Below are 27703 nucleotides of genomic sequence, written 5' to 3' on the forward strand. Positions count from 1 at the left end.
CGGAAGCGATCTCCGGAAGCCGGAAACTGGCTTCCGGAACCGGAACCGGAAGTGCAAACGGAAGCGGAACCGGAAGTGGAAACGGAAGCGGAAGTCGGCTTCCGGTTATACTATACGTATACATATATATGTATATATGGGTATACATACATATACGGACACACAACGCCATCTATTGAGCAATTCATAAAACTAGACGTGGCTACCTACTACGACGGGGACGAACGGGTGCCGCTATAAGGAGCTTCGCCCCTAAAACTAGACATGGCTACCTACTACGACGGGGACGAAAGGGTGCCGCTATAAGGAGCTTCGCCCCTAAAACAGCAGGTCCCATGCCCTTTGGGAATCAGTGTTATACGAGGCACTGTGCGGGGAGCCTAGCAAGTTAAGGAAACGACCATGAGCGCATCAAGACTCGTGGCTGTTTCTTGACCAACGTACGTGACATGCATGTCATGACCTACCATTTATGCCCAAACCAATTTCAGTGGTTTTTCAGTGTTATTTTTTTCGCAAAGTCAATGTCATTTTTGCTGAAAAATGTTCAGGTTGACTTCTACCATAACTTCTTCTACCATCATCCTTTAGTGTTTCCTTCACTTAGTGCCAACGTACGAACTCATTCCAGTATTTTTTTGAGTGTTAATCATTTTTCGCTGAGTCATGGTCATTACTGAGCCATTAATGTATTCTACTATCGTTATCATTACTATCATAACCATACTTGCCTCAGTTTCCATCATCATTTCTCGATTCTTGAACACTTTGGGGTGTTTTGGACCCATGAGAGCACCAAGACGTAGGCGGCTGTTTCATCACCTACATAACACACCTGTCAGGACATTCATGTCATGACGAATCATTTACCTTCGTCATACACTCTGGTCACACTATGACAGTTTTGGTACATACCAAGTTAACGAAACAACCATGAGAGCACCAAGACGTAGGCGGCTAGATAGATAGATAGATAGATAGATAGATAGATAGATAGATAGACACTCTAGAAGTGACAAATGTTTGCCAAGAAATCCTTCGCATGTCATAAACGTAATAAGACTACACAAAAAAAGCAGTTTCACTTCAAGGCGCTGCAATCATAGCAGTGGCAAGATTCAGTGTTGCACACGAGCTTTTTACCCTGTGTTATAATTATACACGTAGTCACATGGCACGACGCTGGCAGCAAGATAACTGCTGGTGCGCAACCGCACTTGTATCCTGCTGACACTAACCGTGTCACAGCATTGGCGTGGTAAGGAACGTAGGCAATGACATTATTTCACGTAGCACCTCTACGGAGACCGAACTGAAAATTACGACAAACCGTGGCTTTTGTAACCTCCCCCCCCCCCCCCCCCCCCAAATCAAAGAAGACGATGCATTTAGCTTGACAGTTACACTCTTTCTTAGTTTTAACCTGGGGCGCTGTAACGTAAAATTATTCTAATCTTTTATTATTCCAATCTCCTGACGTCAAATTTACGTAACCACACAAGGAAGCACCAGCAGGATTGTTTGAAAGAGCAAAATCGAAAATCTCCAAGTTTATGGGAAGTCACTTTCCTTTGCTTTCAAATCGAATAGGATTGCCTACATTCAGCGGTTTTCATTATCTAATTGGCGGTCAAGAGTCGAGAAGCGCGCTCAAGTGCAGTCGTTTTCGGTGGGGCCGAGCGAGCGAAGTGAAAGTAGGTAACCGGATTGGGAAGGCGGTGCCGGTGTCTGCAATTGGTCCGCTTCCCCTTGGCTTGCCGTTGCTGGTGAAAAACCGCGTGTAACAACTGCGTGAAAACTACGTGTAACACACTGCCATGTTGCTGCCGCATCCGGTATTTTCACGCAATCTCAGTGATTTGAAGACACGCCTCAATGTGGCTTTCGGCCATCTGGAACGACACAGAGGTATAGATCGACTTAATATCAAATTCCTCGAAAGCAGATGCGAAGAATATGTGTAAACCGTTTCTTTAAAATTGCACATGCACCGAACTTCATACCCAGAATGCATATTTTGCGCAATCGCTTCCGAGTCAATTTTGAAAAAAGATGAAGTATTCTACAATGGGGTCTGAGGAAGATATGCCATGCAAAAACATTTATTATACGACTAAATAAATGTAAGCTCTCCGGCAGCTCCTAGTAGTCAGTGCCAGAGCGGTCGGCGGGCAGCCATCTTCTATTCCTTTGGGAACGAGGGCAATGTCAGGCTATTCAGAAAAAAGATAATCTTGGTAGGGCATATAATGCATCCTAACTCGTACACGTGACCTTGACGCGGTGAGGTTAGGCGGTTTTGTGACGTCGTGTGGCAGACAGGCGAAGTGAGCGCAGCCCTGAAGCTTTTAACCAATAGGATGGGGCTAATGGCAAAAAAGGCGTCCGACCGGAAATAACTACTTTTGGTTTCTTTTTATCTTATTGTGCATAATTACAATGTATACGTCATATCAGATGCGGAGTGCCCACGGTTTTCAACATCGCGTGACAGCCAGGCAAAAAGGGGGTGATTGCAGATTTGGAATCGAAGCAGTTTGAATAGTTCACGTTATAGCGCCTCTGTGTTCGTATCACGGAGTGATATGCGCGCCGCTTGTCAGCACAGACGCTGATGTGTGTGCGCGCGAAGTTCATGCCAGCAGCGGAAGCGAGAACGTTGTCCTGGCTCCGCTGAGCCGACCGAACAAAGCTAGATGGTTAATCCCCCTGGCTTATTTCTTATTTTTTTGCAGCCGAGCGCACTGCGCGTCTCTCTAGGCTGCCTAACTATGTATACGAGAGCTGGGTGCGTATGCGCTGTGAATAACACGACAGCATGTCAATACGGGGAATGCGCCCGGAATGCTTGTGTAGTTGATATCGCAATAAATGTTGGCTCCGTGCATTCGCGGGGTGAAAATCAGGCTGGCTTCCCTTTTCTCCTCCGAGAGGATTGACTATACCAAGGAGTTCAATAAAATACAAAGGAGGGTTAGTCGGTGACCGGTCGTGTCGATCCTGCATATAGTTTCAACACTGTACGAGGATTTCAAGGACAAGACTATGATTTACTACCGATTTCAATGCTTAGCCCTTCATGCGAAACGGACATTTTTTTTATTGTGAAGACACATTTTTCAGAAGAGTGCTTGTTTTTTGTGCAATGCACCTTGTGTCTCATTAATATGAAACGCACCATCGAACATTTTCTCGCACTGATTGGTAAATAAATAACCGTATTCTGGTTTGTCGAAATTGCCCTATTAACCTCAAGTGCTTTTGTATTACGCAATATTTGTTGCATATTGCAGCAGAATGAAATGAAATTAAATGCCATGAAGCTCCTAAAAGTAAGATTTAGGTACACTGTAAAGATGCAATATGTCCCATACGCGCAGAACTGTAATGTATTTCAAAGCCAGTAGTTCCTGCGAAGACGGATGACCTCATGGCGGTGAAAATACGTGACAGGCATTGCGCAAACCACATGAGAAGTACAGAGTCTGCGCTAATTTATCACCACAGTCAGGTGCCAAAACAATCAAGCTACCTTGCGTAGTTGTCCAACATTTCCCAAGGAAGGTCTCGTGGGAACATGATTTGAAAGAATATAACCTTCGGAACTCTCTTCAAGAGCACTGTGTCAGCGTGGACATTTCTGTCCAGTGAATATATCTCGGAGATACCGAACTTCAATGTCACTCAGTGTGTGAGTGAATAAATACTTCATTGATAAAGCAAGGTATTAAGGCGGGTGCCCTTGTGGTTAGGTTTTCCGTCTTGTGGTTAGGCTTCCGCCCTTCATGGCGGAAGAAGGATCAATAAACGAAAAATTCTCATCCACACGAATGCAGCACGAAGCTTTCACGGAAACACAATCAGTTTCTTAAAAGCTTCCTAGTTTCCTCTCTAGCTTCGTGCTACCCTCGGATGGATGACAATTTTCTGATTTGATATTTGGAAATGTAATTTTCTGCTCAATGTCGCAGACCATCCCAAGGCTGTGCGTTCACCGAAGGTCGGTGCGCCGAACGGCATTGTGGGTTATGGTAAAACCACAAAAGAAGTGCAGGTAGCCAGAAATTGGGAATCTTTGGAGGTCAAATCGGAGAGCAAATTTAGTTTTGAAGAAAGTCTGAGGAGCGTGGATGAAAAGAAATGGGCGGTTGAAATTGGAGCACCCGAATTCGTCAATAAAGAGCGATAGAATTAAATAGGGCGAGCAAGTAAGGTACAAGCCCTTCGCAAGGTAGACGCAATCAACAAAAGCACAGTAACCGTGTTCTTCACCTCGTTGCCGACCACTTCTCTGATAATGATTTGGCTTTACTTCAAGCAGACAAGGAGGGGTGTTTGTGGTTGCTTCCACAAGCAGATTCGGTGAGAAAGCTTTGGCTGCAATAGCCAAGAATTTCTAGCTTATACGCAACGGAAGCGATCAAAATTGAGGTCTTCAGCTGTTATATTCCGATGCGCTCGAAATTGAAGTCTTCAGCTGTTAGATTCCTAAAGGCTAACAATCTGGGGACCCTGTTTCCAAGGGTGAAAAAATTGCAAATTCCAAAGGTAATCCTCTCCAAGTGTGCGCTGTAAAAGCCCCCAAGATTGATTGCCCGTTGAGAGCTATTGTGACTGAGGCGGACACGTGGCAGAAGTTGGTGGGTCAGTATTTCGACCGTGATTTGCAGTCGCTCGCCGTGCAGGACCCTTACAGCGTAGTGAACGTAACGGCACTAGCTCAAGTGCTACGCAACCGCATTGCTGGTGCCGATAGTGTCTTATTTGTGGACATAGAAGACTTGTTTTACAGCATAGCTCATGGCGAACTGTATACCGCAGTCCGTGAACTGATTGATCATAATGGCTTAGTCGCATTTCAAAGTGCGTGCGGCGTCTCTGTTTTTGTATGCTTAGAATTTTTAACTACCTTTCATCCACCATGGTAGTTTTATTGCGAAAGTAATTATATGGACACTTCAAGCGGATTTCTGCCGTCGTCGTCGCCGTGAAGTTACGCATAAAGTCCGAGGACGATAAATCGTTGCCACGTGCCGTATGCTGTATGTGCGAGTACGCTGTAGACTCACGGTGGAGAGGAAACGCGTCGTCGTTCGTCTTGCGAAAGGCCGTGGGGGGATGGGAGGGAGGGAGGGAGGGAGGGAGGGGAGGCGACGTTTAGCTGCAGCACCCACTGTGTATCTTACGACCGTGCGCAAGAGGAACAGGGGATTCAATCTCCCACGTGAAAGGAGGAAAGCGGGAAGGCTGCGCTGGAGGGAGGGTATGCGACTTCTACTCTGCCAGCAACTGCCTACTTGTACTTGGCGCGGATGCGGGCGATCGCGCACGCCGTATCATGAACGCGACCTCCCCACGGCTCCTACCTTTGTATGCGCTGTGCTTCCGCCGCTCAGTTTCCAGTTGAAGCGATAGACCGCACAAACCGTGGCTCGCTGATGCCACCGCACTTGCTCACGCCAGCGTTTTGACAGGGGTTGTCTGGGGTCATTGAGTGTGATCTATTTGTGCTTGCTTGTGCGCGCTGACAATTCAGTGCATGTCTGTCAATTCAGTTAGAAAGCGAATATTTCCAAGTTTATGCAGCTGATAAAACAACTATCTTTACTCTGTTTTAGCTATCTACTATTTTGGTATCGCAATTGATTCTTCGCCTTTGGGCGAAATTGTGACTTTTTAAGGACTCCCTATACATGAAGAAAAAAGGAATCTGTGTCGGGGGGCTATCGTTGCGCTAGTCCGGTGCCAGATATGTTTAGCGACGTTTGACAACATACTACAACGCTTCTTCTCTACAAACGTGTGTGCCTAGTTGTCAGAGATGTTGATGATTTCTAGGTTATTTTAGGTCTTTCACGCAATGACTACCTGCCTGTCATTGTAGACCAGGTCTTAACCGCCTTTAAAGCTTGCTCGAATGCTCTTTTTACACATGAACTGCCAAGTAGCCACTTGATTAGATTTTTAGAAATTCAACTAACTCTTTGTGAGGATGGCAATGTGTACTGCTGCATTTTACCTAGGAGTAAGAATGCGTTCTTACAGTACTCGTCCGCTCACTCAAAAGTCGTTAAGAGGGCGATCACTATGATTTCTTCCCGTAATGCACTGCAGGAGAGTTGTCACCACACCATAAAGTCATGTTTGAACAACCAGTTTGAGTGTTTGGAAGCAGCTGGTTTTCCAAAAGCACTGTTAAACGCAGCGGTAGAAACGTTACTGCAATAAAAACGAGGCGAACGGGAAAACGGACTGACCAAACAGGAGCTGAACAGAAAAGATTTGAAGTGATGCCCTATGTGCAGAGGGTTTCCCACAACGTCAAAAAAGTTGCTGTGAGGCAGCGCGTTAACGTCAGTCTTTTCTGCTCCACGCAAACTTTCAAGCCTTTGTTCACATGTTGCGCGCGGCAGAAATAGACCCCCCTTGTGTACTACGCTGCATGACAACCGTTACATTACTTGTGCACCAGGTGTGGTGTACGAGATTCCGCTGAATTTTGGAAAAATTTACATCGGCCGAACAGGTCGCTGTATTAATGAGAGGTTGCCAGAGCTCTAAAATTCTTTGAACACCTCTGACGGAACACATTTGTCTCGCTATTGTCAGGAATGCGGCTACGTCTCGCGTTTTTATAATGTTCAAATTCTTGGTTGAGGCAAGGGCATGGCGGAGCGTGATATTCTCGGAGCTTATCACATCAGCATGCAAGGGGATAATTGTATCAGTACAAGTTCTATTTCACTGATTAAGAAGGAACTAAGTTTCCTATCGCACTGGTGCTAGCTACTTGTTCTATCTCACAATCAACGATTTTTTGTGTTTTTGTTGGCTTTTTAGCTGCGCATGTTCGCCTGGTTTCCCTGGGAGACGGGGTTTAGTTGAGGCATGACAGACGGAGCACCATTGTTAGTGCAGTCGTTGTGTGTTCCACGTCTCGCCTCTGTTCTTTTTCTTTTGACTGCTTTAATTCTCAAGAATATGTACCAAATGAACCAGCTCGCAACTATACAGCAGTTACCATCTCCACAGGCCACAGTGTCAACACCTAAACTATTTTACTTGCGCGGTGGAAGATTTCAGCCCGATATGCTGACATGATGCGCTTTTCTCGGGTTTATGTAAACGCACTGAATATTTCATTTCTGGTAAGTAGTTTAACAGAGCTATCGGAGCAATTAAATCAATTAGAGTAGCTGCAAAACGCATTCACTACGGGACCATGTAGTTTTCAACAATGAATCTCAATGTATCGGTGGCTTTATCACTGCTTCATTTTTTCTCTCCTAGTTCTGCAATCTTGGCAAGAAAGGCTACGCAATCGCGCCGTACTTCTTGAATGGTGCGAAATTGTGGATTAGTCGGGTGAAAGCTCCGGACATGCACACCATCGTCCTGTTCGACAACAAGGACACGCTTCGTATAAAGGTGCGTCGTGCTGCCGTAAATGAATTTCGCATAAACCGAGTGCTCTCTTGCCGCATCTATATGTGCACACTAATGTAGGTAAAGCAGATGTGTTGTACCTAAATATCGTACATACGCGTTCTTTCTGATAGATTTGTACTTGTCACTGTATTAGAAATCAATCAATTTTGCCATTTGAAGAAAAATAACCTCATTTGCAGCCTCGCCCACATTCTTCACTCCTCGGAGGCACAGTCACGCGTGTTTGCCTTATTCAAGCATGCTAATGATCCCTTGTATGTAGCTATCACGACAGTTCAGATTTTGAAGTTCTGCGCATCATAAAACGTGTTCTACGTAATAATTTACGTAATAATTGCCGGGATATTTCGATAAAATGTGAAATAAATCCAGTATTCACCGCACTGCTATGCGTGATGGCCTATCCAATGTCACCTTTCGCGGCATACCCTTGCATAAAAGGAAAATTACTTTCCCACTGAAAACATAATTCCGCACCTTTCCTATACGCCAGAGTTAACGTTGCAGGAATAATAGTGGTGTACGAAAACCTAAACACAACAAACGGGAGTTCTACGGAAAATAATTTTGAATTGGGCAGTTTAAAGCGCCCTTGTAGTGCCATTTTTACTGACCACACTTCACACTAATTCACTTTATGCACCAAAACAGATAAACCAGTGCTTTATATTCGTCATCCATAAATCACCAGCTACTTCATGTTTAACGTTATTCGTATGTCCCGTGTAGGCAGCGGCGGCTGCACTTCAATGGGGGGCGAAATGGGAAAACAACCGTGCACTTAAATTTCGGTCCACGTTAAAGAACCCCAGGTGGTCCAAGTTATTATGTAGTCCCCCACTATATGGCGTGCCTCATCTCATTATGGTTTTGGAACGTATAGCTCCATAATCTAATCTATCGGTGTAGTAAAAACTATTACTTAACACTTCACAACATGGACCAAAACCAACTCACACGTCCTTCAATCGTTTCAACTCGAGCCAAATGCGCGCAGTGTATGTCTTATATCTTTATGCTTTCCTTTTTATCACATTTTTCCGATGACTAATGTGTCCCACTCTTCTTCTTTCATTGTGCAAAATTAGTTGGGATGGTAATGTTCTGAAATAAAAACAGTTTATTTTATATCAGCTATTGTTATTTTGAACAACGTTTCGCAACGACTTCTGTGTTGTTTCCTTTCAGGTGTGTCACGCGAAGTACGAGGCACGGAATACGAAAGTGGGCGTAGCCACATACGACGTGAATTATGACTTCGAATCATTCTTTTGCAGCGGCGTCAGCAACTTTTCAAGAACTTTGCATATCACGACGACGGTGTTAGACTTTATTAAGAACAATTTCACTGACGATAAAAAGAAACGTGATTGTACTAATCTTGGAAAAAATCATATAGTTGGATAATTTCGACGGTGCTCCGATGTTGTGTGTAATTTGTCATGGGGTCTTATTAGTATTGTTGGGAACAACATTCTCAATTCCAAATCAAAGTGAAGGCACTTGTGCCTTTATGAATGTTGCCAACATCCCGCCGTTCAACTTTCCTCTGTGCAGTATTACGTCACCACCGTACAACCACGGCAAAAGCATACTGACGCTAAGCACTGCGAGTTTAAACATGACACACATTTCCTCTATACATTATTGCCTAGCCACTTTAACAGACCAATAGAAATGCGTGCGAGGTTTAGATGCGTAGCCTTAAGCGTCATCACGCTTTTGGAGCAGTTGTACAACACATAGAGAGGTTCCGACAGTTTAGAATGTGCGAAATTATTATGCATGCTTGCATATGCATTATAAATTATGTCTTTGCCAGTACCAACATATCAATTCGGATAGACGGGAGGACTTTGGCGTAGCAAAATGCTGTATTTGGCTCGCGCCGCATAACATAAACGATTACAGGTGCATAAAAAATTATTGTGTCACTATGACCTGCACCATGTTGATGCGCCAAAAGCGTAGTGACGCTAAAGACTCCGCATGAAAACTTGGCACATATTTTGGTTAGCCTATAGCTATCCCCGCGATCCGGTCGTATGGAGGATCGTGTCCATCATATGCGGCTTAATATAGAGGTATGGTTGTTAATAGGAGCAGTCGCATGTCCTCGCGTTTGAATCCCTTATACTGAACTCATGGTTTACAACGACTTCCCACGAAGATCTTGCAACTGTTTAGACGGTGGAAAATTCTGCATACTTCCATACAGTTTACTTAATTTGAATTTTCCAGCACCCGCCGTGGTTGCTAAGTTGCTATGGTTTTGGGTTGCTAAGCATGAGGTCGCGGGATTAAATCGCGGCCACTGCGGCCGCATTTCGATGGTTGCGAAACGAGGAAACACCCATGTTCTTAGGTTTAGGTGCACTTATAATGAATTTCAGGCGGTCACCATGATTCCGCAGACTCCCACTACGACATGCCTCCTAATCGGATCGCGGTTTAGGCACGTAAAACCCCATATCGTCATGTAATAATTTACCAGTATCAACATAGCAATTTGGTCAGACGGTGGGTGTTTCGGATCATGATTGGAAAAGCCTGTGAAAAGCAATTGTTGTGGCAGGTGTGTATTGCTGTTGTTGCGATGTGTGGTACTCTTTTGTTTCATTTTTTTTCCTTCTGCGTATGTGAACCATGGTGTGTTACTGAACTGTGTCCGGATTTTTTTATGCTATAGTATGCCAACTGTAAGAACTCCTTCGTATTCTATACAGTGTCAGTGTTTATATAATTAACCCTGCTGGTATTGTTGCGTGGAATGGCTTTCGCTTTAGCCATGTCCACTGAGACACAAATTGTCCTACGAAAACTTCACAACAACAACAAATTTATTATTTGTTTGCATTGGTTATAGCATTTTAGGTGCTTTTAAAGATTTTGTCACTATGTTCTGTGCCATTTTGATACGCATATATTGCATCAATTGCGCGTAAGTTGTGTCCCCTACATAGTGTAACACTAGAGCGTACAAGCCTAAGAAGAATCGCCTAGATATAAGATTTTGCACGGCACTCTAAATAGAGCCCCGCATTTGCCATCTAGGGAAGTTCTACAACTAGTGAGGAATGTATCATGATGCACCAGATTTGCTTAAGCTTTGTGATCGGACGGAACGGCCACGTACCTGGTTCACAGAATTTTCAATAATAGTCGAGTTGTTATCAGGCGGTAATTGTATAACTTACGCTTTCGGATCAAATAGTTCGTGATTCCAATAGAGTTTCTGGATCAATGCTGCACTTAGGCACTTTTTCGAGACACCACGGTTCATCCTAAGCACAAGACTTCCGCTTCACGTGACAGGCACAGCAAGAAAAACCATTCCGATAGCGTCCCGCAATTTGCGCCTCTATAACTGGCTGAACGTTTCCTAGAGCATGTAACCGCGCTTTCTAGGCTGGTCAACTTGAAGGATCATATAGGTGTCAAGGATGTAGGTGGGAATTTGGAGAATAAGATGTTACCAAGGTCTATAAATCTGAAGGAAAATACGCTGCGCCACTGTTCCGGGCCGGTATCTGTCCGCAACTATGGCCCCATGTACGAACAGGACGATTCCACCCGGGAACAAAACAAATTCCCATGTTAATACGCAGAAAGAAAGTAATTTCTACAAGGAAGCAACTTTGCTTTTCCAAGTCTCTTTAAGCATAGGCTATCGTTATTTACACAACATAATGATGTTCCCTTCAGGGATTGCTCACACGTCTGAGAAGATTACCTTCATACTGGCCCTGAACACGGTGACCAGACTTTATCCGCACTGCATGGCAATCCAACAACAGGGTACGTTGGGTTGCCCTAGGCGTGCGTGGGACTGTGGAGACACATTAGCGTTCGTGATTCACGGCAGATTTCCCCCCATACATCGATAAATGCCAATAGTATCTACAACACAAAGTCCTGCTGGAAATGCCCAAGGGAGTTTTAAAGCTTATCGTCGTCTATTACCCTGTGTTCCTGTGGACTGCAATCAAATTTCTCAGTGTCTTCTGACGACAACACAATGGACCATCTTCCATAACGTTGATCATGTCCACTACTGCTGGAAGAGTCGCAGTTTCTCCCTAAAGGCGAAGCATGGATTGCGATAGCAAATTAGTGGACAGCTATTGACTAGAATTCAGAACCGGTATACGGCGCCGCCATTTTCTCGCGACGGTGGCGCCGCGGTGCGAGCATTGGCTGTGGACTCGGGGCACCGCGAATCGCTGCACTGGCAGAAGCAGGAGCGGTGGCAATGAATTGTTCTTCAAGCGGACCATTGACGCTTAAAATTGCTAAGTGCATGCTGATTTGACTTCTGCATTATGTACGCATGACGAAAGCAGCTGAACACGCGTCGGATCGAGAACACGCTTGAATTTTCTAATGTTTCGCGGTATCATAGACGCAATGAGGACGATGCATTTTGGTTTGCGGGAAACGTATGCGTATTTTGGTGCGTCGTAATGCGACATAGTCTGTTAGAATAAGTGTTCTGGCAAGTACCAGCCATGATGAAAGATAATTAGTGCCAATAAGCATGCTACAGCTGCATGTAACGTCGCTGTGTGCTATCACAGAGCCTTTACAGTGACATGACACAGTGTTGTGGCAAAGCTTTAGTTGTTGACGAAAGTAAAACTCGAAAGGTATAAAACTATAGGTTACATTCGTACCTAGACAAATTATCTAAACAGGGCAGCTGCTTTTGAAGTGCGTTTCACACCTCGTGTAAATTTAGTGAGTGAAGGATGCGATGAAAGTAACAATATTGCCGCGAAGCGCTGTTTGTTTTCCTTTGAACCGCCTCTGAAAGCTTCTCTGATAGCCTCGTTGGCTACGCGATACGTGACCAAAGCGCGCTTGCTTGAACACTCTCGGAAGAAAAAAAAATAGTGTAGCTTGCACTGGAGGCGGAATGCTAAAGAGAAAGCGCAGCTGATGGGCACTTAGCTAGTCTTGGCTTTTGGGCTAGGCCAAACATTACCAAGTCATCTCCTGCATTTTCCGGAATTTATTGATTATTTCTCGATTATCGATTAGCCATTTATTGACTATCGATTGGCTATCGCAAGGTATTGGCCACGTACTTGGGCTAGGCTAAGCACCACCAAGTCATCCCTGGCATTTTCCGGAATGTATTGATTATTGATCGATTAGCTATTTATTGGCTATCGATTGGCTATTGATGACTAAGCTTAAGTAGTCCCAACCATGCTTAGCTAGACTTAGCCGGGCTCAGCTTCGCTAGTTCACAGGGGTAAGTGCCATTGCGCTTGGACCCGTTCTGCAGAACCGCCAGGATCGGCCCACATTTTCTGTTCGCACGTTACGGACTAACGCTCGGCTTAAACAGATCACAGGAGCAGCCCAGGTGCTACACGATTCCTGGATCACTCGCTTCCGTAACATTTGTTCGACCTGCTCCGCGATTATTTTTCTCTCTGAAGGTGAAACGCGATAAGGCTTCTGACGAATGGATGCGGTGTTGCATACGAAACGCCGGTAGTGTATGGAACACTCGTTGGTCTTGAGCAAAATCAAACACTCTGGCGTAGCGAGCCAGAACTCCTTCAAGTCGACACTGCTCACTAGAAGACAGCAACTTGATAATCATGCGCCTAAATTCAGCAGAATAATCATGGCTGGAATCAGGGTTGGATGTTTTTTCCAGTAGTCGTCATTTCGACCGTTCCAACGCTGATAATTGCTTGTTTCGCCATAGCTCGCTAATTTAAGTCCGAGCGGCAAACTCATTGATTGCGTTGAAACGTTCACTGTCCACAAGCGAGTACAACCATCAGTGGTGACCACGTGGAAGCGGGCGACTATCACGTACATTTTTTTGAGCGTGTTGTTATACTCGGGCTCGGCTAAACCACAGCAGGAGCCCGTACGACGGCGAGAAGAGTTCACGGGTACAAACATTGCAGTCGGAGGGGGCAAGCACACATCTTGCGACACAGAGAGAACGTCCGCGGCATCACTGGTGCTATCTGTCATGGGGGTTCGCGCGTTGCGGCGACGAGAAATCGCCCCCCCCCCCACTCACGTATAAGAAATCAATTCATAAAATAATGTCATGCGTTGCGCGTGCAAGCGCAGTAAATTCACTCCGCAATGTCTGGCCCCCTACCATAATTGAAGCAGAATACCGAGAGGGCGTTACATTTCCCCGCCAATTCCGCGAAAGGTAGCGTTCCGATACCACGAAAACAACTTTTTGTCCGAGAAGATTTTTGAAGGCCAGACTCATATCAGAAACTGCAGCCCCGGTGTCAATTAAAGCAAAAGTAATCACATTGTCCACTGAAACACACACTGTGTTTTTAAACATGATCGCAAGGGGGTCTTGATGAAGATGAATGTATTGCGGCCTCACCCCTGTCGGTCGCACAAGCTAGTTTGCCAGCGGCGGCGGTGACAGCGAGCGACGACGAGGTGACGGAGAGCGCCGTTGTCATGTCTGTGGTGGTGTGAGGCTGCGGTCGGAGACAGGAGAGTCACTGCGGTTCGCTCGTCCATGCTGCAGCCGTTGCAAGGAACTGGGAAACTGCCAGGGCTCGTCAGCGGACACTCGGGGAGTATATGCACTAAACCGTGGAGGACGCTGCTGGTGGCGGTGGCAATACCTAGCAATGTGTCCAGACACACCATAGCTGTAGCAAATGCGGGAGTCGCGGCGTGTCACGGGCGACATGGATGTCACGGGTGAAAAGGATCTCGCAGGCTGGTTGTAGGAGGGAAGCGCCCGGGGAACAAATCGTTGGGGTGCATCTTGCCGGTGTCCCAGACATGTCGGTTGCGGTCGCCAGTTGCTGCTGTCCGCACAATCAGCATAGGCCCTGCGAGGCTCACGATAACCCTGACGTGCCCAGGTGGCTGGTGGTACATGAGAGCGCTCGTCAAATGCACACTGAGGGCAGACATGAGCGTTATGAACGTTTACGGTGTGCGAGCTCTTCTTTAACCACTTACCGTATCGCCGAGATGGTGTCATGGGCTGGGATTGACACACTTGCAATAGTGGTGACATTGTCTAAGCGTCCGAACTTTTGTACAACCTTCATTTTCAGTGCTTCAAACGCCCGGCAATGTTTCCTTGAATCAGCTGGAGTATTATGGTCTTCTTTCGTTATAAGAAAATTATAAAGATATTGTGACGGAAGCGAGATGGAAGCGAAGGATATATTTACAAAATATATACAGAGGTGGCTAGGGCAAGAGATGTCCGATCCGGCCCAAGAGCTAGCGTCTTCATCGTCGTCGTCGTCGCTCTGCCAATCATCACGTTGATCCATGTATGGATCACTCCGTAACATCACTCTCCGGCGGCTGAAGCGCCGTCCTGGCGCTTGCTATGAAGGCGAGGAGCTAGAAGAGCAGTATGGCTTCAACCGGGAAACATGAACAACTTCAGTTGGCAGCGATGAGGTCGAAGAAGCAGGATCTAGGGGTAAAATTTCGTAATTTACGTCACCGAGTTGACGAAGAACCTTGTAAGGCCCGGTGTAACGTGAGAGAAGCTTCTCTGATAGGCCAATGCGGCGGCATGGCGACCATAGGAGGACCAGAGAGCCAGGCGTGAAGTGCACGCTTCTGTGTCGGCTATCGTAACGGGACTTCTGGGCTGCTTGCGAAGCAGAAAGTCGATCGTGGGCAAGTTGACGAGCTGCACGGTCTCGAGCTGCGACGTCACTGGCGTATTCAGTAGGCGAGTGAGGAGCCGAAGGAAGGAGAGTCTCGAATGGCAGTGCAGGATGTCGGCCAAACAGCAGATAAAACGGTGAATATCCAGCGGTGTCATGCCGCGAGGAATTGTACGCAAAGGTAACAAAGGGTAACGTGCAGTCCCAGTCACGGTGATCTGGTGAAACATACATGGCCAGCATCTCGGTTAGCGTGCGGTTCAGGCGCTCGGTCAATCCATTCGTCTGCGGATGATAAGTGGTGGTGAGCTTATGTTCAGTAGAGCAAGCACGAAGGATGTCATCTACCACTCCTGATAGGAAGTACCTCCCGCGATCGGTGAGGAGCTGCCGAGGGGCGCCATGATGTAGAATTACGTCGTGTAGGAGGCCTCCACCAAAGTTTGACGGAAGCGAGATGGAGGCGAAGGGTATATTTACAAAATATATACAGAGGTGGCTAGGGCAAGAGATGTCTGATCCCGCCCAAGAGCTAGCGTCTTCGTCGTCGTCGTTGTCGCTCTGCGAAGCATCGCGTTGATCCATGTATGGATCGTTCCGTAACAATATTCAGCGATTCCTTAAGGAGATGCCCTACATTGTCTTCGCCGGACATGGTGGCGCGCTGACGATTTCGCATAGTTTCAAGACAGCCTCAATGTAGGTTGTACAAGTTTCGCCAGGTACCTGAGCTCGACGGGAAAGCGTCTGCTCAGGCCGTCTTTTTCTTGGAGATCGGGTCTCTAAAGCACTTTGTAAATTCTTCTACAAAATTGTCCCAGCTTGTCAGCACGTTCTCGTGGTTGTCAAACCAGGGGAGCGCGGTTCCGGCGAGAAATAAAGCCACGTTATTGAGGTGCTTCGCAGTGCTGCAGGGGCTATGGCGACTCACCATTTTGTAGTGCCTCAGCCAGTCATCAACGTCTTCAGTCGCCTTCCCCGAAAACGTGGGTGGCTCTCCCAGCGATGTCCAGTAGCCAGACTGCCCTGTGTGACTGCTGGCTGGGTCGATGCCGGCGTGGTCGTCAATGCCTTCTCCGTAATCGGTCATGTTCCCTGCCTGTGGTGGTAACCCGGCCAAGCGTCTACTCCGTCGCAGAGTCGGTAGAGCTGGATCGTCCAGGATCGTCCAAGGTGTACCCAGTACCTCCACGAAAGATGTTGCGAAAGATGTTTATTTACAAAGTGAAACGAGGTACGCGAGGAAGCCATTGGGAAGGGCCCGCCAGCGCGAAGTACAGCCGAGCTCACGCGCCCCCCTCTACTTCTTCTTTCCCGAGCTCAGACGCGCAGCGCTGCGACAATATGCATACATAAAGCTTTCGATGGGGGCGAAATGCGAAAACACCCGTGTACTTAGTTTAGGTGCACGTTAAAGAACCCCAGGTGGTCCAAATTTTGGGAGTCCCCCTCTACGGCGTGCCTCATACTCAGATCGTGGTTTTGGCACGTAAAACCCCATAATTTAATTTCATTTTAACATAAAGCTTTCTCAGTGAAAGTAGCGCAATTTATTGTGACAGTTACAATGACAGTTATTGTCACAATACAATGTCAGGAAAAGTGGACTTCAACAGTGCCGAGTCACTCTCGAGGGCAACATTTAAAACAAAAAAACTTGGAGTACGCCTAAGCTTCGCCCTTAAGAGTTGACGCCGACACCGTATTTTCTGCAACATGGGGCCCGATCAAAATTATTTAGCAGGCGAAGGCCCAATTTGACCTGCCTAGGATGCGAGTGCCATCTGGATATCATTTTCGCAAGTACCCGAACGAGGTGTGGTAGAAATGCTGGGAAAGGGGTTTGTGTTTGAATTTCCTCGTAGCAGAATTAGGTTTTCTCGTACACTCAAATTATAATCCGACGCCGATTGGTAAACAATCCGACGGCAACTCCGACGCCGAATGGTAAAGTCGAACTTTACCATTTTTTCTGACGGATATCACTGTGAGAAATTAAATTTTTGTTCACCAAAATGCACAATGTCGAGGTCCTACGCGGTTGTGGTGGTTGGGGATGATTTTCTCCGCCACATGCCGACATCGCAGGCCGGTTGCCGACGCCGGATTTTCTGCGACACGGGGCTAAAATATGGTTCATCCCTCTTTCATAGGAACTGGTAGGAACACAGAAGTGAAACGTGCCTTCTCAGAAGCTGTTGCATGTTTGCTTCATGAGCTCATGGTCAGCTGCAGTGAAAGGCGCACGATTTGTCGGACAAAGACCGTGTTGGATGTTTGCTTCGCGCACAGCGTCCTGTTGGCGAGCGGCGTTGAAACGCGCTAGGCGTCTGAACGCGCTGACTTGCCGGCGAGAAATTGATAAGGGCGGTCTAAGGCACGTGTATGTGCATGCATCCGTGGCGCATGGTTTCAATGTCGGGCTTCTGTACCAGAAATCCTGCGTTCGAACCCTGCTTACTTATTTCACAGTCGTCGTCGGAGTCATTTCACAGTACTTCGCTGAAAATGGGGAGTTTAAAAAGATCACGAAGCCAAACGTTTTACACACGCTTCTTCATTCTATGGCTACATCGCGTTGGAGCCTCCGTTGAGCTCCCTGTCGGCGCTTGTTAGTTTCACGACGCAGTACTTCGCCTCACCGCTCCTAGATGACGGCGTCGGAGCCGACGTCACATTCACATCCGTTACATCCGTTGCCGAAAATCAGTCATGAAACCCAGCATTAAAACACTTTCGTGTTAGACATGGTTCTCACGGTGGGGTGTGGCTAACGCACTTCCAATCCTAATCTAAGACAGCATCAAATCACTTCTCATTTCCACTTCGCTTTGTATTTCAATAAAACGCGACATAGTGAACAATTTCCGCAATATTTTATGTTACTTCTTAATCATCTCTGCATTTCTCGGCTTCATAAAAAAACGTTAGGCGACTCTAATCTACGACTTAGGTGTCAGTTATTGGCACTCGCACCTCGGAATCGGTGTTGTCTGCTTCGGTGCGCGGTAATAAATTCTTTGTCGATAATTCTTAATATTCCAGACATTTCAGTAACTCAACTTGCAACTAACCTTATGCACTGATATCATATCTATAATGAAAACCATGAATTTGCTGTGTACTATTTGTTTTCTCTTTTGTGAGGATATTTTGAATTTCGTCCCCAGTCGTCTCAGCTAATTAATTCTAATTATTCCAGACATTTCCGTAACTCAACTTGCAACTAAACTTACGCTCTGATACCACATCTATAATGAAATGAAACCCGTTAATTTTGTACCGTACTATTTTTTTTGTCTTTTTCTGATTTCGTTCGATTTTCGTCCACGGTCATCTCAGCTAATTAATTATAATTATTCCAGACACTCCAGTAACTCAAACTGTAACTAAACTTATGCTGAGATATCATATCTATAGTGAAACCCATAAATTTTGTACTGTAGTATTTTTTAGTATTTCTGTTTTATTTTGAATTTTGTCTCAACCTAATAATTTAAATATTCCAAACACTTCAGTAACTTAGCTTGCGACGAAACTTATGCTCCGATATCATATCTATAATGACACCTATGAATTTTGTACAGTACTTACTTTTTCTATTTCTTCCGATTTATTTAAAATTTCCTCCCCAGTCGTCTCAGAAGGTGAACCGGAAGTGCTCCGCAAGAAACAAGAGTGTCACTCGATGCTCGTGTCACTATTTACATAAACGAATCCAATGAGCTCTCTCTAAATAGACCTTGACGCGGAAAAACCTAATCCTAGCGCATAAAAAAGACACTAGGGCAAAAAAAAAACACTACCAGTGTTTCATGAGAACATTTCCCCAACCAGGACGGGTGTGGTAGCGCAAATAATTCTCTTTCGAAGCCACCTTGTGTAAGCACCAGAATCTTTCGGTGTTGTCTGCTGCCTGTTGTGAAAAAAAAAATCAGTGTTTGCATAGTTGAGGTAGTTCACCGATAGAAGTACCAAGAAATTGTAACGCCCTATCGGCTTTCGCACGAGAAAAGTATGCTTGTTATTGGTGCGTAGTGGTTAGATCATATGCTTGGTGTATTGAGGAGTTGAGGCTCGATCCCAGCATTCTTAGTTTTCTTAGCATTCTTAGCATTACTCGCGCACTTCGGTGTTTTCTAACCGCTATCGACCACACAGGCGCACTCTCAAATCAGAACTTTTCCCTGCCACAACTCATTAACAAATATTTCCACAATATGCATCGTACTTGTGGAGAAATTGCACGTCAGTCGGTTGGTCTTGAACCCGAAACACGCAGTACTGAGGCTTGAAGCTTTAACGAAAAGTGCACGAATGCATGCCTAAAACTGAGAAGAAAAGAACACCCTTAATAATTTCCCTTATGCACCCAAGGACATTGAGACGCTTGGCGCGTCAGCTGTGTCGCATTGCAAGAATTTACATATACGCAAAAAATACCACTGTGTGGTATTTTCACTGCGAATTTGCAGCACTGCACCAGATTCGAGATATTGATTTTCAATAGAGCTAACGAGAGGCATTGGCGTTCCAGTTACTTTTGTGCGTCACTGCATAAAACTGCGTTTTCCTAAAATACTAACGGGAACAACAGAGCGTTTTTACCGCAAGCGTGACGCGCACATCCCGAAATAGAAGTTTTTTTTTTTTTCAGTGTCAATATCGCTTGCATATTCTCAAGCAACATTTCCTGAATTGAAATATGCGCCTTCATTTAAATAATTTCAAACTTTATGAGTGTAATTACCGAAAATATTCATTTAAGCATACTGAGTTCTCGCAGAAGTAATGACCACCTCATCAAAAGATTTAGCTTAATAACTATAATTGTGCAATCCACTACAGGCAATTTTTTTTTTCAAAAATTGGTGCGCATAAAAAAAAACATTACATACAACGCATTGTATGGACATGTGCGTGCTGAGAGTGAGGGAAAGATGGAAACAACATTTATGAGCGTTCGTGAACGCAAAAGAAGAAATACGCGAGTTTTTCAAAAAAATTGTAGGCAAGTCATCCGACAAAGTAAGATTGCTTGAACGGTTACTTTTCAAGGAATTCCTGTTAAGGTTTCTGCTATAAACTGCATAAAGGCAATAATAACACTTACCGAGAAAGTACAATTTGTATATGTGTTACCAAATATACTTAAGGCTGCTCAAAGTTATTATTGCTTGCTGCTCCGTGTCTATATATTCAGCCGCGGCGTGGTGAGACTACTATAAATAGAAAATTGTCTGCAACTCTGGAGATAAATTTAGAGTTGGCATACCTTAAATACGGGAGTTCCAACGCCTGGAACTCCCGAAGTTCATATTTGAGTTAGATTGTAAGCGCACCGAAGACGCGGACGCAGAAAGGAAGTCCACAGGAAGCGCTCGACTCCCCAGTCATTTTTTTCATTGGACATAAGAAAATTTACAAAGATGATACAGTATTTTCACGCATGTGCAGCAAACCAAGATGTGACATTCAAGAGAGGAGCACCAAGGTAGGGTGGCTAGGCTTTAAACCCCTCAAAAGTCTATCGCAGTTGTTTTCTGTCTAGATACGCATACTGAGTATCATGCAGCGTTATGGTTGGCTGACGACGCAATCGCTGCTCCATTTTCTAATATGGTATGCCTCGACTATATTTCGCGGGTTACTTGATGTTTTGTGTCGAAAAATCTGTGTCGGCAATCCGCGTGTCACTAAACTGCGGCTTACACCTACCGTTTATGCAGAGTTGCTGCAGTGCATGGCTTGTAGATTTCTTAGGCATCTCCGGACTGCCTCACATGCCCCACTTTGCCACAAGGGCAGGGGATCAGGATACAGTAGTTGGCGAGCACATGTACCAGGTGCTCGGCACTTCTACGAATTTTACCGCTTGTACCAATTTTACCGGTAGGTACCCTGCGGCCGCACTCATCTGCCTTCCACAGCAGCTCCTGATTCTCTAGTATTTCACCAAAACTGTGTGTGTTTGGGGAAGGGACAACGGGTGCCCAGAGGCTTTCGCAAATCTCTACAGGGCCCCCTTCCGAGATGAGAACCCATTTAAACGACCGAGCGCCTGGTGGTCGTACATGTCTAACCATTAGGAAAAACCGATGCGTTTCCGGCGACACCGTGATTCGAACCTAGTACTTTCTGCATAAGACGCGGACGCTGTACCATTTCGCCACCAGTGCGGTCTTTCTGACCTTCAGATCTTGTCACAAACTTCGTGACATTTCATTTTTGAAGTTCTTTTTTTTTACAACTTTTTAATTACAACTCAGTTATGTATACTCCTAAATATTTGTATGTTTGATATTATTTATACCAGTTCTGTTTGTTCCAATGAGTTCACATGCCGGGAGCTATTAATCAAATGCGCACCTTGTAAGCCCAAGACAAATAATTATACGCACGCTCATGTCTGCGCCAGGGCAATTGTGATGTGGAAAAGAGTCCAAGGGAAATTGGCACACACTCTCCTCCTAGCGCACCTACCTCCTCCAGCTCATCGCCCGATGCCATAAACTGGATTGTTTAATACCACTTGCGGCTGTTTATCTATTTACTTTCCTGCATATATCTTGATTTTGTTATGCCGAGGAAAATAGGAGCATTCCACTCATCCGTTTAAGTTTTTTGCATCATGGTATTTGAACACACGGGCTTTTGGGCATTACAAGCCATGTTGCGGAGTCAGAAAAGAAAGCAGCGAGCTGTCAGAACCCACAGTGTTGATAAGAGAGAAACGAAGTTTCGGTTTTAAAAACCGGGGCTTGGTTGGAGCAGCGGATGCGCACGACAAAGAAGCGTCGTATGCGATAATATTTTTAAGTTTCACGAAGTCTTCATTTTGAATATAACACACAAGACATCAATTCGCACGCAAATACAAAGTACATCATTTTTACACGTTTTCTTTTCTTGCGCCTTCTCTCTCTTGTGGCGTTTCAAACACTCATCTACTCCCCCATGCAGAGTGCCGTGGAGGGGCCTTCACTCACGCCGTCAGAAGTATTTGCACTTCAATAAAGAAGTATTTTTTCTCTCTGTGTTTAGTATTATTGGACCAAATCGTGAAGCCAGGAGGCAACTATAGATACAGGATTCATATACACGTGTTAGGTGTTTTTCGGAATAGTTGGAAAAGTTGGTTCCTTGTGGGCGGAAGAAAAAAAAAGGGTGCGTGCGCTTCTGAAGCGAAAGGGTGTAGTAGACAATGCTCGCATTTCTTCGTTCATTTACAAATTCCGCCATCTTGCACAATAAGACACAGCAGGAATAAGTTCAGAGTTACAAGCACGAGAGATAGAATCCAGCTTGCGCTATACGGTCTACGTAACAATGACCCCGATAAATCAACAATCATACAATATCAAAATACTTTACCAACTCATCAAGAGGCAAGTCGCTCACAGAACCTTCCAGATTATTCCACCGCTCAATAGTGCTTCAAAAAAATCAACCAAGAACAACCTATATATGACCTAAGAGAAACAATATTTTGTGTGGGGCTGCGTCGAGTACGTGGTGCAGAGCGATTCAGAACACAAACGGGAGCTTTTATGGATGAAGTTGCATGAACAACCTTATAAAGCCTGATGGCGCTCAATATTACGTCTGTAAACTATAGGCTAGTGACATATTTTGCGTGTGACTAAGGTGAGAAGTGTGGTCATATCTGCGTTAAATGAATCTGACGGCATTCTCCTGCGCAGTCTCAAGTTTCTGAATATCCAATGCATAATTGAGCACCCACACACCCGAAGCACATTTCAATTTGGGGGCTTACTAAGCTTTGTAAGAAACCAATGCCTTCTTTTGGTGAGTTTATGAGATGGCGCTCTAGGTAGCCTAGTTTTCGCTGAGCGTTTGCGTAGAATAATGAACCTTCATTACGTATTCACGTTTGTGCTTCGGTACCTAAAGGTAGCGCCCACCTTTCTCAACAAATTGTATCAGGGGGTAAACAGCGGGGTTTGCCTCGAAGATTCAAAAAAACTTACTCTTCTTAGGCAACTTATGATTACGTAGTCTTGATCTTCAGACACACCTTCAACATGTGTTGATGAAGCCTCATTGCTCAATCAATTTTAACTCAGTATGGCATTGATTTGCTTCTTTTTGAGGGGTGGTAGGACTTTGCACATTTTAAATGAGAAGGTGATTTCTACTATAAAGAAAACATATTCATTGCGTACGCTGAAACTTTTATTGTTAGAATAATATCGCTATAGAAGCCTATTGCAGCTGTAAGTAAGCGGATGAAAGAATATCAGGCATTTGCAGTTTTCCTTTGAAAAAAAAAAACACACGCTGCATCTGCCTAGAGCAAAAAGTATGCTTCGCAGATACAGCTTGGATGAGACGTTTGTGTTTTCAGTTGCCTTTTTTACGCGAAATTAGAACGCAAATGGCTTTTCGGTTCCTCATTCTGGTGCGGCTCTATGAGGCTGCACGTAATGCTCGGGACAATGACGACAAGGACGTTAATTATTTTTACCGCCGTGTTTTTGACCGAAAATGTTGCTGGCTGTGAGTATTTTCAACAGCGTTTCGGGTTCAAATGGTATGCTATAACTGGGCTTTTCATATGACAGCCACAGGCGTCCTGACTATCTATTCTCATTTATATCGATATTAGTATATGAGATAGCTAAATACGTTTGTGCGTCACAACCGATGCAATTTGTTTCGGCTCTGAACTATGCTTGGTCGTAATAAAAAGTTTAGCTGACATGAGGCGGAAATTGTGGCTTTTGTAAATCATAACCAGTTTGCAGCATTACAAATGGAGCGTGAGGGCTTTTTAAAAAAAACAAAAGACGTAAGGTTGTTACTAGTACGACTTGTGGTGGTAAAGCAGATACTAGGTTTTTCTGCTGGCAAGAAAAGTTTGTGGATGAACTCTCTGCGGTTATGGCCTCATTCGAGCAGGATAAAGAGAAATACGTTATTTTTCATAGATTTTGGTCACATGGTGAAGACTCGCAGCTCCTAATAATATTTCACAGCATGCCACCCCTCATTTCCCTATAACCCGTGTGTTGCATTGGGACGTTGAAAGCGTACTGTCCACCAACTACCCTAAAGTCAAAGGTGATTATAAAATATATCGAGTATTTCTTTCAAATTACGACGCTATATCTTTGCACCGTGTATGTTTGCACAGCATGATGAAGCATGCTGCAAATAAAATGAAGCTTTACAGCGTGTAAAAGTGGGGTGGCCAGTGCGGAGTATGCAAGTCAAGCAGTTGCGTCTCTTGTAGAGCGTCGTGCCAAATCAGGGTCACGCTTTGTTGTGATTACCTACTTGTTGCATTCGCTAAGTCGAGAATCAAGTAGTAATAGCTACATGCGCCTGTCCTACCAGTGCAATGCACTACGATAATTTCACGTGGCAGAGATGTGCTGGATCAAACGTCATCGTTTTGATGCTACTTTAGCATCTACTACTCATTTGCTCACACCTGCCCGTATATTTGGGCGCCAGTTATTTTTACCTGTCACGAGGCACATATTCGGACCTAGACATCACCGAAATAGGTGTGCTCAGTTGGATGGCGCCTGCTATAACTTAACACTCTTTGTCATGTTCTTCAAGCTTCCCTTTTCCATTACATTTTTTTTTGCTGCAGGATCTCCTGTCTTCGAAACAAACTCTACACCTAAGCAAAAAAAAGTGTTTGTTGACTTACAAGAACAATAATTTTGCTTCCTTTTTGATGAAGTGGCATGTACGACACTACGGGAAAGTGTCGAGCCTTTTAAGCACGGTAATATCTCGTACCGACTAACGATACCAATGGTGCGAGCAATTTTGTTTTATTTTTATGCATCATTTTTATGTTCGGGAGGGTAGGGGGGAGGGGTGTCCACCAACAGGCCTTGTAAGGAGGGGCAATGCACAAGGAAAAAAATGTTTAGCCCACAAAATTAATGCAAACATCACAACAGGACGTTTTGAAAACTCCCTCAAACGCGGGGCAATACAAAGTGTAATAAATTAACAAAATGTAATCGAATGTTTTACATTCAAATGTGAATAATTTCATCATTTACACTTATCTAATACTCAGAAAATTATGTGCATTCTGCATGACATAGTCTTAGTAGAATTCAGGCCACCATTTTATGTTTGACCGTGCAGGGAACAAAAATGCTCCATTGAGAGTTAGAAAATTTCTTGCTCCTGCATTTTTCACGCGCTTCTAAGTATTCTAATGTAAAAGAGCGGTGATATGTTTCCTGCGTATCCGAAAATGCTTGGTTAGTCTGATGCAGCAAACTTATTTCTACAATGTTTGCATAACATATTGTGACCTAGACTTTCCAGTGCGACATATCATTGTTGCAGCCCACAAAAGACCTGTACCTGACCCGGACACCCACTGTATGCAGTGCACCTGCGCGAACATGAAGTTCAACCTCTGCACCTTGAACACCAAAACCAACTGTGTGTGCGTTTATGGAAAGTATCGGCGAGGGTTCAATGGACCATGCATACCGGTCTCGCAATGTTATCCTTGAGTTTCAGCCAGCATTACGCATTGTACTGTGATGAATAAATAAAAAGTATATAGTAAAACTCAGACAAAGTGGCAATACATGAATATATTTTCATCATAACCACCCGATCGACCAAGATATCCAGAACAATTTGAGTGAAATTTTGGAGGGATGTAATGCTGTATGAATTCACGGAGTGGAGCATAACGGATATTTAATTTCTTTAATAGTGGTCTAGCCTGCGCGTAGTGTAACCGAAGCAAAGTGATATATTTCGCGACTTCTTCGTGTGCCCTAAGAATTAGTAAAATTGTAATACGTCGAATTTCATTCGAAACCAAACGACTTTCTGCTTGCTATACCATGAATTAAAATGATATTTTTTGTGAATTAACATAAAAAACTATCATGAACATTTTTGTTGGTTTGCTTGTTGCTGACATGTTATGTGCATCCGTGCGAAATGGCAACGGCACTAGTGTAACGGAAGTAAACAAGTAACACAAAGTGTTATACATTATCAACATCTTCAGCGTGCCGAGTTCCACTACTCGACTGAGCTTTAAGGAGTAATGTGAACATAGAGACTATAGAGCTTAATTTTTAATAAACAAGATTTACGCCTAATGACTGCTTCAGAGACATGTCAGCAATGATGTGTTCTTTGGCTCTTCTTTCTTCTTTCTGGGGTTTTACGTGCCAAAACCAGTTCTGATTATGAGGCACGCCGTAGTGGAGGGCTCCGTATTAATTTTGACCACCTGGGGTTCTTTAACGTGCACTACAACGCAAGCACACGGGCGTTTTTGCATTTTGCCTCCATCGAAATGCGGCCGCCGCGGCCGGGATTCGATCCCGCGACCTCGTTCTCAGCAGCACAACGCCTTAGCTGACTGAGCCGCCCCGGAGGGTGTTCTTTGGCTGTGTGAATTATAGAAAAAGGGTATGACATCGTTGTTGTCATTATTTGTAATATGAAAACAGTGATGGATACTGCGTCATTAAAAAACAATGACGATAGAAAAGCAGTGATCAATGTCTCGCTACAAAAGTTAGATTCAGGAAGCGCCGAATAATGAATGAGTAAAAAAAAGAAAAAAAAATGAAATACATCTGCAGAGCACCACATCGCACATGTTGGGGGATCGACTAACTAGGCAGCCGAGATGTCACGTCAGAAAAAATAATACTGCATCAAATATTCCAGAATTCCCAGACAGTGAAATCAATATTCGCTCACGCAGGCGAGGCTATCTTGGCTTATATACAAATTAGGAGACCTTAATTACAGCTTTACTGATTTGTTATCTATGCCTAAAAAACTTTTTTCCTCTCACCAAATTACAGTTTGTAGTTTTATTCACGGTATTACAGGACATGTGCGATCCAGATCACTTCTTCTTGCATGTGCCTGCTCTCTGAGAGGTAATATAGCAGGAAAAGGCCGGCTCTATGCAAAGTGTCCCACGTGACAAAGGAACCAAAAAGACGACGGCAACACAGCATTGCCCGTAGTTAGAATGGCGAAGACCGCAACTGTGCGGTGACCGACTGGCTCAAGCGCTGTTTCTTCTCTGAAACTACTGAGTATTTGAAGCCAAATTTACTATGAGCAGAAAACGGCTTCAATCGCGTAACACTTTCTTGCTACATTGTGATGAGGAAACAACGACAACTTGCCGGTGTTTCCAGTTGGGCCCAGGATCCTTTAATAATGACACGGCAGACGGGAGCTTGCTACACGAAACACAGACTTTAACAGACACGCTAGCACGATACAGACTATTTACATACAGACGATTTACATGTACGTGGACTAGAGTCCGCGAATCGTTTGTCCTATATAAACATGTGCCTAGCACTCATGCGTCACCACTCGCCCGTGTGCCTCGTCATTGCGGTGCCCGTGACGGTGGTTGTGACGGAGCGTCGTTGTGGCTACGTCGCTGCTGTCGCGCCACACCTTGTCGCGACGTGGCAGCAGGAAGAAAACAGCAGGCCGGTAGAACACCAGGCCACTGCTGTAGCTGGCCAGTAACGCCTGGCCTGTAACGCCTCGGCCGCTATAACGTCGGGCTCGGTCGGCGGACAGGTAGCTCAGGCGCCCCGGTG

At 44.9% G+C, this 27703-nt stretch overlaps 1 long non-coding RNA gene across 1 annotated transcript in view; it reads left to right on the top strand.

The window, feature by feature from the left end:
* LOC125945399 (uncharacterized) overlaps positions 1–8905 on the top strand; it is a 10748-nt gene extending 1843 nt beyond the window's left edge. Inside the window, exons 2-3 of the long non-coding RNA XR_007466875.1 lie at positions 7291–7428; positions 8638–8905. This is a non-coding gene — a long non-coding RNA (uncharacterized LOC125945399). The remainder of the gene's footprint in view (positions 1–7290; positions 7429–8637) is intronic.
* Positions 8906–27703: the final 18798 nt, after the last annotated feature.

This window comes from Dermacentor silvarum, chromosome 5 (assembly GCF_013339745.2).
Source record: "Dermacentor silvarum isolate Dsil-2018 chromosome 5, BIME_Dsil_1.4, whole genome shotgun sequence".
Lineage (NCBI taxonomy): Eukaryota > Metazoa > Arthropoda > Arachnida > Ixodida > Ixodidae > Dermacentor > Dermacentor silvarum.